We start from the raw sequence: 8338 nt of genomic DNA on the forward strand, positions 1-8338 counted from the left end.
TCTTTAAAAAACTTCCTAAGAAAAAACTTTATAATTTAACACAGGGAGAAAGAAAAGCATTGCTTGAACTAGGCAATGATAAATCCAGGCGTGTAATGAAGGCAGACAAGGGAGGAGGTATACTTGTGACTGATACCACTAGCTACAACCAAAAGATAGAGAACATGATGGAGGATAACAGATTTTATGAGTTATTTACCATGGATGACATAAAAAGAGCATATGATTTATGGAACACTAATCTCACCACATTATGGGAAGAAAAACTTATCACTGAAAATCTTTATAATTATTTATGGAGCCCATGAACACATTTACCTTACTTTTTTGGAATACCAAAGCCACACAAGAACAGAGAAAACCCACCTTATAGACTGGTGGTAACAAGTAGAGGTTCTCTTACTGAAGTCACAGCCATTTACCTTGATTACTTGCTGAAGCCTTTAGCAGAAAAGAATAAGTCATACATAACAGATTCAATGGATTTTTTGAGGAAAATAAAAAACATTACAGTGGAAGCTGACTATTTTATTAACTATTGATGTTGAATCCTTGTAAGCAGTGCTTCCTCACAATTACTGTATAACAGCAGCTATGGAGTCTTTTAAGAAACATAATCAAGGTACACAGGCACAACTGCAAAAGTTAAGCAAGCTCATTAATCTTGTACTGGACTTCAATTTCTTTACTTTCAATGGCAAACACTACAACAAAAAGCTGGTATAGCAATGGGGGCAGCCATGGCTCCCAACATAGCTAGCATAGCCCTGGGCAAGTGAGAGGAGGACTTTGTGTTAAACAACACAGACTACATGCAGCATATCACATGCTATTTACATTTTATTGACGACATCTTTACTGTGTGGGAAGGTGACACCTTGCAGCTTTTGAGATTTTATCACTTACCTCAAACAGCCCCTTCCCGAAGTTCACCTCTTCCCATAGCTATACTTCAACCACTTTCTTAGATATGAAGATTTTCAAGGACACGAACAATAACAGAATCACCACTGATCTATTCAGAAAACCAACGAGGGTTAACTTATTACTCCACACTAAAAGTCTACATCCTACAAAAAACAAGTATAATGTAGTGAAGTCCCAAGGCTATAGATTGGCTAGAATTACCACAGAGATGAAACCATTTTTGAGAAACCTGAGCAACTTAGAGAATGATTTTCTAGTGAGAGGCTATGAAAGTCAGATGTTAAAAAACATCCTGGAACCCATTATAGAACTGAAAAGGACTGAAGCACCTTCACACAACCTCCCCAGTAGGAGAATGTTAAGAAATTCCACAGAGAATAACAAATGCAAAAATAGCTGCATCCTGACATACACTTTGGATTATCACGGTATCAAAAATGGTATTGAAGAAAACTGGGACATTGTCACAGGAAATCCTTTTCTGATTAACATCTTAGGTAAAGCCCCATCCTTTGTTTATAAGAAGGCCAGGAACATTCGAAGTTTTGTTGAATTTAAACCTAGACCATATGAGAGAAACACTAAAAGATGTGAAACTAATTGTAGATTTTGTATATTTATAAAGCAAGGTGATAGTTTTTATTGCCCTTATTTAAAGAAAATCATTAAGACCAGTGCAGGGGGTGACTGTAACACTACAAATGTAATTTTACAGGGCACAGTGCAATGAATGTGATGCATTCTATGTGGGCAAGACTGTAAATAAACTCAAGCGTAGGATTTCATGTCATCTGCCAGAAATCTGCTCTGGATGTAAAAATAATGCACTAGCCAAACACCTTTCTCTTCATAAAAGACACACAGGTTTTAAGTTCCAGATCCTGGATTGCATAGACATGGGTGATCTTGAAGGAGACATCCCGAATATTCTGGAGAAACATGAACTCATGTGGCAATTAAAGCTGAACTATTTTAGGAAGCCTTGACTAAACTAGTACTGTTAAATTAAAAGTGCACTGGAACTTGGAAAATTGCCACACTGTATACATCACTAATTTTATTTTATTTTATTTTTTTCTACCAGTTGGTTTTAAATATCATTTTAAATCAGTTGTAATTTAAATGTATATTTTGTTTCCATCATCATACATTTTTTCTTATTATTTTTTCTTTTTTCTACTTTATTCAAAATGATGTGTAATAACAATACTAACTAATTATACAATTATATATATTTTTATTGATAGTTTTTAGAGTTCTTGTACACAGACCTGAAGAAGTCTAGAAGGACTAAAGCGATCTTTGTTAAAAATAGGTTATGAAAATAGACTATGATTTTTATAATTGATTTTTTACATGCAATGTGTATATGTATATATTTATATATATTTTTTGATTGCCAAATGGACTAAGGTTGATATATTTCCAGCCATGTAGTATATTGTCTTGGATAAAATCACATACTTAATAATCTGGTTAAATAAGAGGTACCACATCATTATAAATTTAATTTAAAATACATAAGGGTTATACTATTATGACAGCTACTAAGTAGGGCAGGAACAACTCGTATGTCACACTGATTGGGGAAGGGATGTGAATTTAACATGTGTACCAATAACACTTTGATTTACAGCACAATAAACCACTCCCTTGCCTGATAAAAATATATATATACCTAGAAAGCTTGTGAGGAAACTATTACTCTATTTTGGTTTTACTTGGATCGCTTGTCTGTGTACTTAATAAAGGATTTTCGACTAGAAACAGACTGCCTGCCTTGCTTGGATTACTTTTAAATACTTAGTAATTCTGTACAATTATATATTTTTTATTATTTTTTTTTTTATTACTTAAGACGAGTTTAAGTTTGCTACTTCTACTACTATTGTCTGATCTGATTAATATACAGTGATTAACTAGAGATATATGGACTGAAAATCTTCCACACAGAGAAGTTTCTTACACTGTTTTGATTATCACATTTTCAGTCTCGATCACATTTACTTAGCTAATGACATCCTGACATCATTCGAAAAAAAAACTAAATCATCTGGATTTGAACCCTGGCTCACTTGTGCTCTGACTAGATCACTGCTGTTTCACATTGTGCCACAGAGTAAACCAGGCATCAGGTGTATTTTCCACACTCAGTACTGTCCAGAGTGCTAATGGCCATGCATCACCACTGAGCCTGTTTATGCAAAGGAAGGCATACAGCATTATATTTTTCACTGTTTTCCTTAGGCAGGGAACTGTGTTTGCTCAGCACTTAATGTCGCACAAATGGGGAAATCAAGGCCAACAGTGATGTATGGAATAAACCTTTGGCCTCAGTATTTCAAAGATACATTACAGCATGCACATCTTACTATCTACCAGCAATTTCTCTGATAACATATTTAGTAAATCCAAAAATAAGTATAAGTGAATCAAACCACCACAGTCCAGCCAAATAAATGACCAGAAGATATGTAAAACATCAAACAGTTTATTGGAAAATGTTTAGTGCTTTCGCAGGGTTACCACTTCATCAGACCAAGTAGTTGACATCGGACGATGCTATGTATATCGTTGCCTTACTAATGCATGTGTTCTTGAACTGCAGTACATCAACATTCTACACATTTGCCATGGAACCATCACAGTGACAGATGCAGTAGTGACAGATGCAGTATGGCACAAGTGTGCATATATATACCTAGCATATGGAAATGTTATCTGACATACAGCAATATTGCATCATATTGATTACATGGGCATATATGCCTGAGTTTATCCACATGTTGTAATGCTGTTATATAGGAATTGACCAAGAAAAACCAAAACTAGAAGCAAAACCAAACCACGAATGCAAACCACTTGGCACCACAGGACCCGGAAGCAGGTACACAAAGGCTTTCAAAATAAGCAGTAGAAGAAATCAATCAGCTGCTAGGTCTCCAATAAGATCCTTTAATATGATAAGGCAAAGTTAAAATCACAGTCTCTTCCAAGCGCTTTCACTTGACCACTTGCGAGCTTTTTCAAGGCAAAAAAAAACAATTACCACAGTGGACATCCCTTATATCAAAAAAAGGCGATAGTAAAAGGTCAACTCATTAGAGCTTCATGAATGTCCAGCACTGACAAACTTTTCAAAGAGGAAGTTTCTATTTTAAGGAGATTTTTTAAGGAAAAACAATATCCGGAAGCTTTGGTAGAAGCACTGGTTGTAGAAATTTCTGAGAAGAGATCAAATAAGTATCCCCCTTTATTGGGGGTGGGGGTCAACGAGATCTCCCCAAACCCTTCAAAAGACACTTCAAAGTCTAAAAATAGCTTTATACACACCTATTCCAACAACTCAGATCAGATTGAGAAGACTATCAAGAAATATTGGCCCATTCTCAGACTACAGGAAGATCTGAAGAATTCTATGCCCAGCTTTCCATCTTTTGTCAGGAAAAGGGGCAAGAATTTGAAAGAACTGTTAGAAATTAGGTTGGAGGATCCACACAATCAGAATAGAAAGAAACCAGGCACTTATCCCTGTGGGATGTGTAAGCAATGCCATGCTATGCTGAATTTGGGGTCCTACTACCTCCCCTTGAGAAGATTCAGGTTCCACTCCAACAAACATTTTAACTGTGGATCTAAGGGGGTAGTCTACCTTGGATGCTGTGTTACCTGCCATGGTTTTTACATTGGGAAAACTGAAAGGGTGTTTAGGAGAAGAGTTTATGAACACTTCAATGACATCAGTGCAAGGAAGGAAAGTAATGCCTTCTACAAACACTCTTTGACATGTAAGGACATGAAAATAAAGTTTATGGTGTTGGAACAGGTACAACCAGATATAAGAGGGGGTAGTTGGGAGTCCAATTTAGAATACCGTGAGCTATTTTGGCAGCTCCGCTTAGACGCTAGTAGATACCCAGGTCTGAATGACACTCTTAGCATTACTAGTGTTCTGAAATTGAGGCAAGCCCATTTATAATACAATTCAGCATAACATGACATCTGTTATATTACTACACTATATATTTTTATATTTTTTTATTTATTTATGCACTTTTGCATTGATAAGATTGTAGAATAAGACACATTGAAGGTTAAGTTACGCATTTGAAACTTAGAAAAGAAATGTTTTTATAATGCTACTAAGTAGCCCTAGATTTTAATTTGGAATCTTGATTTTACCCCCGATGTTCAAAAGGGGTTACTGCATTTATTTGTGATTACAAAAACACTCTGCAGAATTTTCTTGGTACATTGTAACATTTTGATTTAATGTTATGTTTAACATGATTATTCAGTTGCCAAGACATTTTTACAAAATGAATCATTTTTTAATGACAATAAGAATATAATTTGCCTTATATGGTGATTTTCCTTTTGGGAAAGATCCACAGGAAGTCATGTGATGACTGTGGAAGTATTTAATGTGAATGAACTTCCAGTTCATGTTTTTGCCTTGAAAAATCTACCAAGTGGTCGAGTGAAAGCGCTTGGAAGAGACTGTGATTTTAACTTTGCCTTGTCATATTAAAGGATCTTATTGGAGACCTAGCAGCTGATTGATTTCTTCTACTGCTTATTTTGAAAGCCTTTGTGTACCTGCTTCCGGGTCCTGTGGTGCCAAGTGGTTTGCATTCGTGGTTTGGTTTTGCTTCTAGTTTTGGTTTTTCTTGGTCAGTTACTACACATGGCAGAAGGAACGGAAGCCAGTGGCTTCACTCTCACTCCGGCAGTACTGAGAACCGATGGCAACGATGCTGACACAGCCCCAGTTTCCAGGGCTGAGTTTAAACAGGTTTTAACACTTTTAACACAATTGACTTCAATGGTTCAACAGCGGACACAACCAACAGCCTTCCAGATACCGGGGAACCAACAACAATTCAACAATCCCCCTAGAACACTTGCTGAAGTGGTTGGGGCTGGAAATGTTACTAGGAACACAGAGAGAGGGTGTAATGACAACAACTCGAACTCGAACTGTTCTGACCATGTAAGAACAAATAACCAGGTTTCCCCTGGGTCAGATGAACAGAGGAAGTCTTTTGACCTCAAAACTTGGACAAAACAACAGTTCAATTTTAGAAAAGGTACTGTACTTCATGATAATTATAAAAATCTTGAAAATGTGTTTTTTGATTTTAAAGATAAGCTGTATTCTTATAAGAACAAACAAATGGAAGTTGATTATCTAAATGAATGCATTAATGTACAGAGAATCCCAAGGGCTTGAGGTTTTCAAGTTCCCTAACAATGTACTATATGGTTCTGCTTTATATGACCAACTTTGTGAAATTTTCAACAAAGCAGGATTGGACATGTTAAAATGTATGGTGAGGGACTATGAGAAAAAATTGACTGTTTTGTTAAAAGATCTAGATGAGCTCAACGTAAACATGATAAAAGATGAAACTTTTAGCTCAGTTAAGAGGATTATGACAAGTTGTTCAGTGATGTAGACCAGCATTGTTCTAGGGTACTTAATCGAAAAATCAGAAAATAAGAGAGAGACTTAACTGAATACAAGGAAGGTAGAGCCTACCCCCTCCCTTTTACAAAAGAAAGAAACAACAACACCACTGAAAATGTTTTTCATGAAAGGGATGAAACTAATAGGCAGGGTGAACCTATAGGGACAGTTAATGACAATCCCAGACAAAGTGAGAGAATAGCACAGAAAAACAGGAACCCTTCTACCCAGGATTTTTATTATCCCCAGAGGAGAGGGAGGGGCGCAGGGAACAATACAACAGCTGGAATCATCCACCAAACTAATCTTAAGGCCTATAGTGGATGAGGACAACAGCACCACTTTATTTGAAGGAAACAAATTGAACACAGGAAAGGTAATTTTACCATTTTCAATTACACTAATTTATTAATAACGGACATTTTTTTTAATTTACTTTCCAAGGGTTTTCATTATGTTCCCCATAGGCCTTCCCCCATGGTTACAACCTTAATTGATTTAAAACTTTTTATGAGGCAGCTTAACTTTAACTTACTGTTTAAGGATGAATGAAATCTAGAAAGAACTATCACAAGAAAAGCACCTTCAACCCACGGTTCACCCCACCATCAAAATTTTTGAGGAGCTAGTTGAGACTGACATTAGGAAACTTAAGGAGAATGATTACTGTGAAATATCTGAAAACATCACTGAGGATGAGTTGACTCTAATCAAAAATCTCAAAATGGAGGGATGTAGAGTCATGAAACCAGACAAGGGGGGAGGGGCTGTCTTGATGTACAACTGGGACTATGAGGCCGCCTTGCACAGTGCTACAGGACACTGATCAATGAACTTGTCTCAAGAAATGAGATCAACATAGCTCAAGCTAAAATAAATTATCTATTATATGATCATTTAATGCAGAATGTCATTAATGAGAAGTTATACAACTACTTATTAGTTAAAAGACCCAAGGTTGCCCAGATTTTTGGAATTCCTAAGACACATAAGAATTTGAACCCCTTAAATACAGACCTATAGTGGCAGGAAGTGGAAGTGTTACAGAACCCTAGCTAAATTCATTGACTTCTCCTTAAAACAATATGCAGAGAAAATTAAACATATATGTAAGGATTCATGGGACTACCTAAAAGGAGTGGATCAGAGTTTATTTTTACCTGAGATGTTTATGGTCACTGTTGATGTAGTCGACTTATTCCTAGCATCCCACACAATACGGGCCTTGAGTGGTTAGGTACTTACTTATCTAATGAAGTCCAACTGGGGCCAAGTTCACTAACTTAATTTTGGAATTTATGGATTTAGTTTTAGAAAATAATTTCATCCACTTTAAAGGGAATTTTATCGTCAGAAAAAGGTGTGGCAATGGGTGCCCCCTGTGCTTCCATCTATGCAAATTTGGTATTATACCAATGGGAAAAGAAATATATTTTTACTAGCACATGGTACCAGGATATCTTGCACTATAGGAGATTTTTGGATGATATCTCCTTTATGTGGATGGGAGACGAAGGAAGTCTTATGGAATTTATGGATTACATTAACACGACCACATTTTTAGATTCACTCACAAGATCATCAAACACCAACTTGACTATTTAGACATTTCACTGGTTAAGGACTATCCGAACATGTGCTTTCAGTCCAAAATTTACAGGAAAAGCACTTTTTCGAGCATACTTAAATTACCACAGTGGACAGCCCTTATATCAAAAAGGCGATGGTAAAGGTCAACTCATTAGAGCTTCACGAATGTCCAGCACTGACAAACTTTTCAAAGAGGAAGTTTCTATTTTAAGGGGATTTTTTAAGGAAAAACAATATCCGGAAGCTTTGGTAGAAGCACTGGTTGTAGAAATTTCTGAGAAGAGATCAAATAAGTATCCCCCTTTATTGGGGGTGGGGGTCAACAAGATCTCCCCAAACCCTTCAAAAGAC

Source organism: Protopterus annectens, chromosome 8.part0, assembly GCF_019279795.1.
Source record: "Protopterus annectens isolate FY-2018-M chromosome 8.part0, PAN1.0, whole genome shotgun sequence".
NCBI classification, from domain to species: Eukaryota; Metazoa; Chordata; order Ceratodontiformes; family Protopteridae; genus Protopterus; species Protopterus annectens.